Source organism: Cupressus sempervirens, chromosome 4, assembly GCF_028749045.1.
Source record: "Cupressus sempervirens isolate cs-2001-9-10 chromosome 4, ASM2874904v1, whole genome shotgun sequence".
In the NCBI taxonomy this organism is placed as follows: domain Eukaryota; kingdom Viridiplantae; phylum Streptophyta; class Pinopsida; order Cupressales; family Cupressaceae; genus Cupressus; species Cupressus sempervirens.
Window position 1 is genome coordinate 622,912,784 of NC_143121.1, and position 13,281 is coordinate 622,926,064.

At 35.5% G+C, this 13,281-nt stretch overlaps 1 pseudogene; it reads right to left on the reverse strand.

Moving 5' to 3' along the window:
• Positions 1-683: 683 nt before the first annotated feature.
• LOC149562760 (endoglucanase 1 pseudogene) lies at positions 684-1,527 on the reverse strand (annotated as a pseudogene).
• Positions 1,528-13,281: the final 11,754 nt, after the last annotated feature.

Genomic DNA, 13,281 nt, shown 5'->3' on the forward strand with positions numbered 1-13,281 from the left:
TTTTTTCCAAACACCAGACGTGCATATTCAACTCTACCACATTTGGTGTACATGTCTATAAGGGCATTTCCCACAAGCCTGAAGCCAACATCTCTGAATCGCGACTGAAGTCAACACAAAGAACTGCATCATCATGCATCATAAAGGCATCATCAGCTTGGTATTGAAGATCCTTCTTAATTTTCCCACTGATATAGTCCCAGACCTCTATGAATCCATCAACTGAGCATGAAACAAGGTTCTGTCCATCAGGGGAAAAGCGAGCACATTCTGGGTGGCTTTGCTTACCAAAATTTATAGTGTGTCCTAGTGTTGTTGAATATATTTCTTCCTCGTCTGCCTTCACTGCAGCTGTTCCCCTAAAAATGTCAAATTGTGTACCTGGGGGAAGCAATACTTGGTGTTTCTGCCACTTCAAAGATTGACCAATTAAAGCCATAAGTCTAGAAGGTGGAACAATAGTTACTTCTATTGCCAAAGCTTGTGCTATTTGTGCTCGTCTAATTATGTTTGGGTTTATATTTGCCTCTTGGACTTGTCAAAAAAGATTCATGGCCTCCATAGTTTTCCCACTCAGTGAATAGCAGCCTCCTTGACAAATTTAGGACCATCAAAATTTGGGAAACCTTGCCCAAGATTGACGGCTTTATTCTTCACAGCCAAATTACTCATTTGTGTAAAAATTATGGTCTTGAATTTCTCCAAGACACAAGATGTTTGGAGGTGGTGAAGTATTTTGCATAGGTCAAAAGTATGAAAGATCCAAATGTAACATACTGCAGATTAGCAGTGGGAAATGTGTAGAGAAGTCCTCCCGTTGTGTATTTAGACCCAAATCCTGGCATTCCAGGTAGAATGGAGCAGATATAGTTGTCAGCGTGACCTTTGTAGTCTTGGAGAGACTTCACTTTTCCTATCAGGAATTCCTTTATTAAAAGCACTCGGGCTCCAACATGCTTATTGTCCCACCCAAATGTATTGTCTGATTCATCAACTCCTAAATTCTGGCTATATGCATGAACATAGTTCAAATATTTGGCATTTTTTGTTGCCTTGTGCAGCCATGCAGCTCCCCATAGCAGTTCATCCTGGTAGCTAGACTACAGACTGCAAAGAGTTGTTGTAAGGTCCTCTGTGCTTGTCAGCGAAATCAAAAACCATCATGGATGTATGAATGAGTCTCTTGGAATAGGCATGGTCTAATTTTCTAAACACAAGGGATGCAACAGCAAGTGTTGTAGCTATTTCAGCAACTACATCTGAGCCAGGGTTTTGGCTATCTATCTTATATGCAGTTCTAATAGTGTCCATGTCCTCTGGCCTCTCCCAGCATTTGTGGTCATTGTTAGGATCCCCAACCTAAACATAAATGATGCCTAGGTGAGCAGTAGCCTTGAGAAGATAATCAGTGGCCCAACGAATGGCATTCTTTGCATTGGAGAGCTCACTACCCATTAATTCCCAAAACTCCAAAACAATCCAAGACAGCATTTTCGTTGTGAAGGCCATGGGAAATCCAAACTTGACAGCATCACTTCAATTGAAAATTTAAAAAGTTTATGTGGAGCTCCCACCATTAAAATGGTCTAGATTCGATGCATCAGCCGTCAACTTTGATTCCTTTAAAGCATTGGCCCTGTATAATAACTCTGTGACCAGATGCATTTGTAATGAAGGTTTGGAAAAAGGATGGAGCTCAGTCCATGCAAAAGCTCAGCCTATACACTGCCACCTTGGTGGCATCTTTCCTGTCAACCCCTTCGCTTCTTAATCCTAACCAATCACCATTACTTCTCTGCATTAAATATACTGACAGCTACCCAGGCATATCTTACAATGCCAAAGATAGCACCCAAATGATGGTGAGACTTGCAGAAATGCTCTGTCAGTTACTACCAGCAGGACGACTCTCATGCACATCATAGTATTAAATAGGCCCTTTTCATTCTTTATTTTCTCTTCTTGTTATTATTGTATTTGTTTTTATTCGGCCATGCCTATTAAGTAAATCTATATTCTTTAATAGTAAGAAAATGCAGTATTTTTTTAAAATCTTACTAATTATTATGATTAGATTTTGCTATTTCACATTTATCAAAATTAATAAGAGATTTTTTCTTTATTCAAAATGTTCATTCTACTTGATATATATATTTTTTAGAAGGATACTCTCAATATTGTGACTTATCATTTACATATATTTATTTAAGTATATATGGGTGCACACATATATACCAAGATAAATATATAAGTTTATGACTATAATAATTCAAAAATTATTTTATACCTTCACAAAATGAATTAAGTACTCATGTTTACCTTCAATGGAGTTTTATACCTGATATACATATTTTTTTTATTTTGATCATCCTTGGATCTCTGCATTTTGAAAATAAAGTTTAATTCATTTTGATTGGATTATGAGTTATCTTACACATTTTCCTTCAGTTGACCTTATTGTGATATTTTGATGTGCACATAGTTGCACTATTATGTGTTTATAGCATCATTAAATGCCCATGTTAGCACTTTATGGTTTTATACAATTGATATACATGATTTATATGATATTTTGTTTTGAGTTGCATAGGGAGCCAATTTTTTCAAGGATAACTATGTAGGTCCCCTCAGTATAACTGATACATAGTTTCCTTATCTGGCCCATGGAGTATACCTTCATCCTTTATTGGTGTGCACTCATTTTATATGGAGTTTCCATCCATTTGGTTCTATTGGTTCCACTTTGAAAGATTAATATTTATATGGAGTTTCCCTCCATTTGATTCTATATGCTCTACTTTGAAAGGTTGATATTTATGGAGTTTCTCTCCATGTTGTTCCATTTTGTTCCTCAATGTGAGGATGATATTTTATGGGGATTTCCCATTTCAATCTCTTTATCTCATTGGTGTATAGCTGACGAGGCTACCATATCTTGGAGCACTCCAATATTGGAGACTCTATTTGAGAAAGATGTTTTGACCCATGATGATTTTTTTTCCTCGTGGCAATGAAGTTGCTTGTCCATGATGGATTTCCAATTTAAAGGCAATATGTTGTTACACCCTCATAATCCATTCGTTTGAGTATCCTAACAAATCATGATAATACTAATTTGATCAGTATGTCTCTCTTTTTTTACGTTATTTTTATATATTAATGTGATAATGATCTACATACTTTATTGCTTAGATCATGAGTCATGCATGTTATGGATTGATCACCCATTAACTTGCAGTGGGATGATTCATTAAGTGGACTGTCTATATCCATGTGATTGATGCAATGTTGATGCACGTATCATTAGTTGGCCTTGTCTGTGGTTATTAGTACATTAGTATAATATCATGTTCATGAGAATTCTGATCAAACTTTTTTGATAATATTTTGAGCATATACTTCATTTTTTATATTAGGTTATCTCCATTGCTTTGTGGTAACATGTTTTATTTTCTTCATTGTTTCTCTATGAGAGTTTTAATATCCTTATTCAAAAGGATTTCTAATTTGAATATAAGATGAAATACTTCTTGTGGATAGTTGTCTTGTTCTCTAATCCATCAAGGAACCTTCTCAATTTTTCACATATGAAGATGTGTCTATGCTTCCACTTGATCACCTTCAAAGGACTCATGTACTTCTCTTGGATTTGCAAATGTACCATATGGCTTGAAGACAATCAAATTACTTCATATTGAAGATTAAGTTGCAGATTTTTGTAAAAATATGGGTTTAATACCCTTTGATGTAATTACCCCAAGTAAAGATTAAAGGGGGGTGTTAGAAGTTGTAATCTTTCCTTGGTGTGTTTATAAACCAAGGTTAGACTTCCTTTCTTTATTGTTATAATATATTAGGATATAGGCCAAGGTATCCTAATATATTTATTTTTTGTCCTTTTTCCACTACATCTTATTTTGTCCTCTAGTGGAATATGTGAGGACAAATATTTATTGTAATTTGTAATTTAGATTATTCCTCCTTAAGAGGAATCTCACACTTGGCCTCACACACTTATGAATGGTGGCATTCATAAACATGGGAGTTACATTCTAACTCCTCTCTCTCATCTCTATTTAAGAGATGACCCTCTTCTCTCATTTCTCAATGAGGTTTCTTCCTCTTCTCAATTATTGTATGAGCAATTGCTCTCTTACTCTCTCTCTCTTTCTTCTTAGGCTTTTCATGCCTCATTCATAATGTCACAAGGGGTTTTCTTTGCTTTTCCCTTTTCAAATATCTTGTCTCATGGTGTTGGATCTTGAAGCTTTCTCTCTCCTATCTTATGGTAATATCTTTTCATGCATTAACTCACTAAGATTCTTTCTTGGTTTTGCTTATTTAAATATTTCTTTTTCCATTTCTAACAGTTTTCATGAAATCTTCTGTCGTCTTTGCTTTGGTAATATTAAATGCCACTGATGGTGCCAAGCATGTAAGGAAACTTGACAATAAATAATATAACCATTTCCACATAACCCATAATAGATCTAAAATAAAAACAGAATTAAAATCCACATGCAAAAGAATAGACAACATACCCACAAAATTGTAACACAAGATATACCCTGGGAAACCCTCATTGAGAGAAAAACCTAGCCTCCAAAAGCATCCATCACCATGTATTATTTAGCAAAAATACCATTTCCATACAACCATGGAAGCCTTCATGGCCATAGCCACAATTGAGCAAACTATGTGAACAAGCATGAATCCATACATCCCATGCCATGCTTACAACTTTCACAAATGCTCCCTTGGCTAACCTGTCAAGCCTTGTCCCACTCGACTCTTGCCTTTCTCACACTCTTCCTCTCTACAACAACTACCCTCGTGGTTGCTTATATAGTAGCAAGTCCCACAAAACCACTAAGTGGTATTACATAAACCATGTGCTACCTAACCCACTGACCCCACATTTAATATTGGGCATTTAATTCTTTTCTCCAATATTAAATAATTACATAAAATATTATCACAATGTTACAATACAACTCATCAAGAATATTCTATGAAAATCTTTACATGTTGCACATCCATCTAGATGGAACATTACATGATAAAATAAAATAATAAAATATAGCAATATTATGCAATGTGTGCAACACCCATTATCTCAACAATCTCCCACTTGTTGTATACATTGCATAGGGTCAATCCGTAGCTACATAAATGAACAAGGGAACAATCCCTCCCAGCACATCCACCATCATGGATCAAAATAAACTAAGTGCTCCATCCTGGTACCCACAACAAAATCAAAGTATCCAACATCTCAAACATGAATGATCTCACCTCCTATTATGCCACTGCCACTAGACATACATAAAAGCCATCCAAAGAGAAAGTCACCCAACCTGTCACATTAGAAGATAATAAAATCCTATACCAACTAAAATTCTAAGCACAAATAACCTGATCCAAAGGTAATCACATGTATCTGTAGTTGTCAAAATATCCATAGCTGAAACAACACCCACAGCAAGTGTCAAACCCATCCAACTATCCATACCTCAAAGGTATAACAAGTGAATCTCATATCACCGACATATCCAATCTATAACCTACAATCACAAGCCTCAAGAGCAATACCTACCACATATATACCAAAAAGCTCCTACTACAAAAGATAATGTCAAATCTATAACCAATCTACTCACAACATCTCAAAGAAGTGAATCCATGTAGTATCAAGGACATCCACAATACATAAATTAATATTCTACAAGAACAACTCTCATAACAAGTCTCCAATAGTCTTCCAATTTCTCCACAACCAATAGAGGAAAGAGATTTAGGAATAACCATGTCATCTCTCACATGACATACATGAGCACAAACTAGTGATCACGATCTCTAACCAATCTCAAATCCAATGTAGGAAAAATTGAACATTCAAGAAGATAATCAAGACTGAAGAAACCATGCAAATCATAACCTATATCATGTCTTTCTACACACACCTTTAGATGTAAACTATGCAAGTATGATCTCCTCCATAAAACCCCAACAAGAAGCCTTAACAACACCCAAACCATACCATATAACTAATCATGGGTGTAAGCCTCTCACAAGAAAATCAAACTCAATAAACTATTCCTAAATCCAAGGAATATGCCCAATATAAAACCATCTCCCAAACTCAACCAGCATAACAACATATGCACATGGAGATAACCAATGCTTAACCATCTCTCAAATGAACCCTCCAGAACTAACTCATGTACCATAGCTCAAGATCCATATCCATGAAAGACAAGCATAAATATAAAGCAACTGAGCAAAATAATGGGCTATACCTCTCAAGTAGCAAACCGCCGAGTAGACCAAGAGTGGGTAATGAGAATGCTCATCAAGATACCCAAGTCTCCAACCAAGACTCATCTAAGAAAAATCTCCTCTCAAGTCCATATCAGGTGACTGCCCCTCGGACTTCCTGCTGAAACCATCAACCGTCCCAACAAATACTTCTCTAATCCAAGAAAAATCAGCATCACCACTGTCTCTAAGTATCCATGAGCACCTGTAACCAATCAATCCATGCCAACTCCAAATGCAACATAGCAATATCATGAAGTATCCAGCTTATGATTAATGTACTCAATACCAAGAAACTAAATCGAGATCAATGTCAAAGTTCCAACCATGGCCTCAGGAACATAAAAATGACAACATGATCTAACCATCTCAACCAAAGAGATAACATACTCCACATGAACATACTATAACATGTCACAACTCTAAATGTGTATTAAGAGTATACCATGACATAATAATGAAACCATCCTCACACCAAGTATAACATGCCAAATAAAAGCATAAACTATACCTTTACCAAGAACCCTGTGAGTCCTCAAGATGCAACCATCTCCATACACCATGAAGAAAAGCATCTCCACATACCAGGAAGAACCATCTCCACACATAATGAAGATAACCAAGAACTCCATGAGTCCTCAAGATCTAACCACCTTCACACACCATGAAGATAACAAGTGCACCATGCAAATGTCAAAGACGCTTCTGCAGCAATAGGATCTAAGACAAACCTCCAACATCTGCAAACACTCAATAAATAAATCAATGCCAACAACTCCCACTCAACCATGGTACCAAGTCACCTATGGCATCATAAAATCCATCTCCTACATGAAGATCCAAACCAAACTAGGAACTAATCCTGCACTGTCACCCCATCACTGTCACAAGCTCCCACTAAACCGTGTATCCAAGCTATCCATGACATCATGATGAAAAAATCCATCCTCTAACCATGAGAATCAACCAAGGCATCAAACCATCAAAGAATTCAAAGTGCATATCATGAGCTCCTCAAAAGAAACCAAATACCATGATCCTCAACCAAGAAAATACACCACCATAACTGAATCAGAAAATCCAAGCTAATGAACATGAAGGATGTACCTGTATAACCAATCATGTCATGCCAAAATCTGTGGCACCATGATCACATCCATGAACCAAGCATCTATCTCTTAAAGTGTCCAACCTGTCAGCATAAAATAGTCAACCACAATCCTCCACCATGACTATACCTGGTAACAACATCTCATCCCTTCTACATGAAGATAAAATAAGAAAATCATGTGACTTAGGGCATAGACAACCCAAATCCAAGCCACCAATTTGAATATGCATCAATAATGAAAGATCAATGGGCAAAGACAACCCATAACCAAGCCATAAATGCAACTTGTAAGTACAGACTGCTTACAACACTGCACAACTTGTAGATCCAACAAGTCATCATACATATCCAAACCAAACATTGATAACCATATCATCATGAGACCAATTTGAAATATGAACTGAGTATACAATGACATCAAAACTTAAATCTCTAATGCCATAAACTCACAATGTTACCATAGTCAAAATATATCTATAAAATGTTCAGATAAATATATCAACAAATAAATTATGCCAAACTTACACCAAATCTAAACCAATGTGTAGAGCTCTTCAAGAGCTTTTCGTTGACTACTCAAAGTCCAAAATCTGACTCCGTATACCCAAGTTATGCCCTAATTCATGCTCAAAATAAATAACACCTGACTTTAGAGCTCTTAAAACATGAAAAAATTTCAAAATCATAGAACCAAACCTATACCAAGTTGTAGTGCTCTGAATTAGCTTTCCAACGCCTATAAGAACTCTGAAATCCGATATTCTGAGAGAAATTTATGGCCATTTTACTAAGACAGCCTTTTTACCATTTTCACTGCGATTTTTCTTTTCTTTTTTTTTTTGTGACGAAAATTCCAACAGGATTAAATTTGACGGCCATCATGGGTTGAAACCAAAAAACTGTTTCATTTCTTCTGAACATGGCCAAACTAGGGCATATTATATATCAAAATTTATGAAAATGTCGACCTGGATCCAATGGCGAGGTCTGTTTTTACCTAGGAGGTCATTTCTGCAAGCACCCCCCTAAAATCCTCATTTAAACGAAACATCCGAAAAATGCTTTTGTCCAAAAAATTTCACAAGCCCAAATCTACGAACATCCCATCATAACAGCAAATCCAAAACCCTTAGATCTGCAATAAATCATTCATATATCTTGCCCTTTCTTTTATCCTCTCATGCATTCCCATGGATTCAATCTAGGGTTACAATAATAAAACCATAGCTCTGATACCAATTGTAAGGAAACTTGGCAATAAAGAATATAATCATTTCCACATAACCCATAATAGATCTAAAATAAACATGGAATTAAAATCCACATGCAAGAGAATAGACAACATACCCACAAAATTGTGACACAAGATATACCCTGAGAAACCCTCATTGAGGGAAAAACCCAACCTCCAAAAGCATCCATCACCATGTATTATTCAGCAAAAATATCATTGTCATACAACCATGGAAGCTTTCATGGCCATAGCCACAACTGAGCAAACTATGTGAACAAGCATGAATCCATACATCCCATGCCATGCTTCCAACCTTCACAAATGCTCCCTTGGCTAACTTGTCAAGCCTTGTCCCACTCAACTCTTGCCTTTCTCACACTCTTCCTCTCTACAACAACTACCCTTGTGGCTGCTTATATAGTAGCAAGTCCCACAAAACCACTAAGTGGTATTACATAAACCATGTGCTAAAACCAAGTGCTACCTAACCCACTGACCCCACATTTAATATTGGGCATTTAATTCTTTTCCCCAATATTAAATAATTACATAAAATATTATCACAATGTTACAATACAACTCATCAAGAATATTCTATGGGAATCTTTACATGTTGCACGTCCATCTAGGTAGAACATTACATGATAAAATAAAATAATAAAATATAGCAATATTATGCAATGTGTGCAACACCCATTATCTCAACAAAGCATAACTGAATGCTTCTGAGTGCCTTTCTATCCAAAAGATCCCATTCAGCCTCTAACATAGTTCCTTGATTCTTGGCTTTGCCTTCCAATGGCTTTCATAAATCCTTCTGATAAAGATAGTCTTCCATTTGCATCTTCCATAATTGGAAGTTCTACCTATTAAACTTATCAACCCTCAGCTTACCCTCATCTACCATCTCACTCAACCATGAGACTCCCACTCAACCGTGAAACTTTCCTGCAGAGGATAATTGAAAAACAACTAGGCTCTGATACCACTTGTTAGGATAAACCATGGACAAAAATAAAAACTACATGCAAATATAACCAATAACAGAAAATAATAGATCACATAGAAATGAACAAAAGGCACCAAGATTTAACGTGGTTCACCCAATACCTAGGCTACGTCCACCAAACAGGAAGTCCAATATTATTACAATCCAGTGATTACAATCTGATTACAATCCGTAATCCTTTACAGCTCAATACCGTCGCAAGAAGCAATTTTGCATCACAACATAATGAAAATACCTAACCCTAAACCCTTTTATAAAAGTATTTTATGTCATTTTAGGGTTACAACATGTCAGCCATATGTCGGCCATAATATGTCGGCTACAACGTCAGCCATGGCCCAAAAAAACAAATTTATGAAGTATGTACAATACTTTCCTGATCAGTCACCATAATCTAACACCTTTCCCATCCTTTCATATTTTAAGGATATTAATGTTCAACAAGGTTTCTTCTACTTTGGTTGCATTTTCTAACATGGTTTTGAAGTCTTTAGGGCCTTGGATTTGTTGCTAATACTTCATCAGTTTAGAGAGGCTATTAATAAATATGTTAGTTTTCTCCTTATTTAGGATATTAGTATGGTACATGGTGAAGGTGTGTCACCATATTTGTAATAAATTTTTAAAAGATTCTCGTAGAAGTTGTTTCATGTCGCACAAGTGTAACATGGTAACCTCTCTTGCAATGTTGTAGGAGTATTGTAGAATAAAAATAGAGGAAAATTAGTTAAATGATTGAATATTTAAGGGAATTTTGGAAAACCACTCCATGGCTTGCCCTCCCAAACTTTGAGGAAATAGTCACATGAGGTAGATGATGTTGGGACTCAAAATTGAAGCCCTGATTTTAAGTACCATTCTAAAAATCAAGCCCTATAAGCATTTTTTAATGCATGTGTACCCAACTATCCATTTGAGACTGAAGAGGTGTTTAATATTTCTAACACCTTGATTTCAATATATCTACTTGTCTCATAAAAATAAATTTCCATTCTGAGTCATTTTGTGAAGTTCCATTTTGAGCAATGTCCAAATCTGCATTTTTACCTAAGTGTCAAACAACAATAGGAGACCTTGTTTGGATTTGAATATCTTGTACCCATTAATGTTTCATGACTCACCACTTTAGGAGTGCTTATTATCCATATCAAAGAGCCTATGTTTCAGATTTTGAATTTTTTTGACCTATTTTGACTAGGTTTTGAATCCCTCAAAGTTGGTCATTTATTGTTGTCATGCTAATGTGAAATGCTCAGAATTCTGGGTCTTGTTTGACTAGTACTTTGACCCAGTTGACCAAAATGATAAAATTCCTTTTTTATTACATTCTAGAGGTCAAATACTTGTTATGTTTCAATTTTGATCTTATGAAGAATCCATTTGATCAGTTTTCAAACGTGATTCCAAATGCAATTTGTAAAGTTTTATTGGTGTCACAAAATGCAAATTGATTACTACCCCTATTCGAGATGTCATAACTCAAAATCCATGATAGGTGAATCAAAATAATTATATCATTGTGTTCTACTATGAAAATAATTTAAGTGTGCTAGTTTGCAAGTCTTGAAAAATCCATTTGAAAACTTTCTTAGGTCCATTCCATTTGCAAAAATCACTTTTCTACTAGTGTTTCCAATCTACAAATTTGAGTAGACCACTTTGACCACTCACCAAATTTGCCCCATTATTTTTCAAGAGCCCTAATCATAGATTTATATTATCCTTGTGACAATGAACTAATGCCCTAGTTTATATGCCCCCAAGTGTCAGTTTGACCTCTTTCAAAGCCGAATCCAAATGCATTTTATGGTTTCTTGACATGTTTTCTTGTAGGCAGTTTTGAGAAGGAAACTTTGATAGTCAATTTCTTTTGACTAAGAATTCATCATGAGATGAGATTAGATATGGTGTAAGAATGTAGAAAAAAGTATTTGTATGTTGTATTTTAGAGCTCAGTTAGGTGTTTTTGTTAGTTTTAAAGCTGGGTAAAGGACCTCCTAGCAAAAAGTTGACAAGTTGCAAAAAGAGTTAAAATGAGTTTTAATGGATGGTTCATTGGTCTAATGATTTCCAGTCAATCTCAGGGGTTCATCGGATCAATTTGGGATGTCAGATGTTTCAAAACAAAAAAAATTAGTTGGACCATGTTGGAATTCTTTTAGAATAACTAATAAAACTTTGCACAATTCAATGAACCCATAAAACATTCTTATCCATGCATGCATTCATTATATATCAACTAAAACTTATATGTTACTATCAAATCAACTTGCAAAAATGTAAAACATGAAACACAACACATCCATCAGCACATCTGACACAATGATTTAATGTGGAAACCCAATTTGGGAAAAACCACCAGTAACATGCTACTCTTTTTTCACTCATCTAAAGTGATGTCTTATTAAAGACCAACCCTATTAAGGTTACAATACACACTATTAAATGTGACCCAGTTAAGGGATTTCAATCACCCTGCTAAAAGTGAGCCTTGTTAGAGGACTTTAGGCCATTCACCTGGAATGCCACCTTGTTAAAGGATTTTCCAATGACTGTTAAGGCAACCTTACTCCAAAGGATTTACCCTAGATTGATACAATTGTTAGAAAGTAACAGTACATATTTGATCTAATACAACTTACAACCTTACATGTAGATTAAAGATCTTTGTTTAGTCCTCAACTCTACTTGGCTTCCATTCTTTGCAGCTATGACAGCTTGTTCCCCCTTCAAGCATTTATCTTCTTAAGCCTTCTTGCTTAGTATACCATTGCAGACTTCTTCAATTGGGTCACTTGATGAAGCAAAACCCTTTCCCCTTCTCCTTATAAGATTTTTGCATAAAACTCTCTAACTCTTTTGCTTCATGACCAGACATTGCTATATACAAAAAATTAGAACATTTTCCTGCTCATTATCTATTCTCAAAATTAGGGTTTTCAATGGATTAGGTAGGATACAATGTATCTACCCCATATCTTGTCTTCTCTAGAAACTTCTCTCATAATCCATTTGAATTCACCTCCAAAACAATTTACATAAGATTATGTGCCACCAGCTCATCAATCTTATCTTCCTCCTAATTCAAAAGTTCTAAAAAAATAAACTTTTCAACTTTTATTTGGAAAATGTTCGATATTTTTCCTAATGCACCAGCTTGACATTATCAATATTTTGATGCTTGGCACATACTACGTCACTTAGCATCAACTATAAAATCACTCAGCATCAACTGGATTTTACTAGTGCTTAGCATCAACTGAAAATTACTCAACATCTACTAACTTGCTCAACATCCATTAGAATTTTCTTTCACTTGGCTCCAACTAACTTTTTTCTTGACTTGAACTAACTTTTCTCAGCACCTACTATCCACTTGGTCAAGATTGCCAAATGAACTTTTTTTAACTTTATTCTTCTGAACTTTCTAAGTGTAGCTAGCCATTTTGTAACCTCAAGTAGATCATCAATACATTATGTTATCACTATCTTAATTGATTATTGTACTTCATTACATAATCATAACTCAACCTTTCCTCTAGGTATTTTTGTTACATCTTGTTGATCAAATCCTCCTCATCAATCAACTAAGTGATAGTACTTGAAACA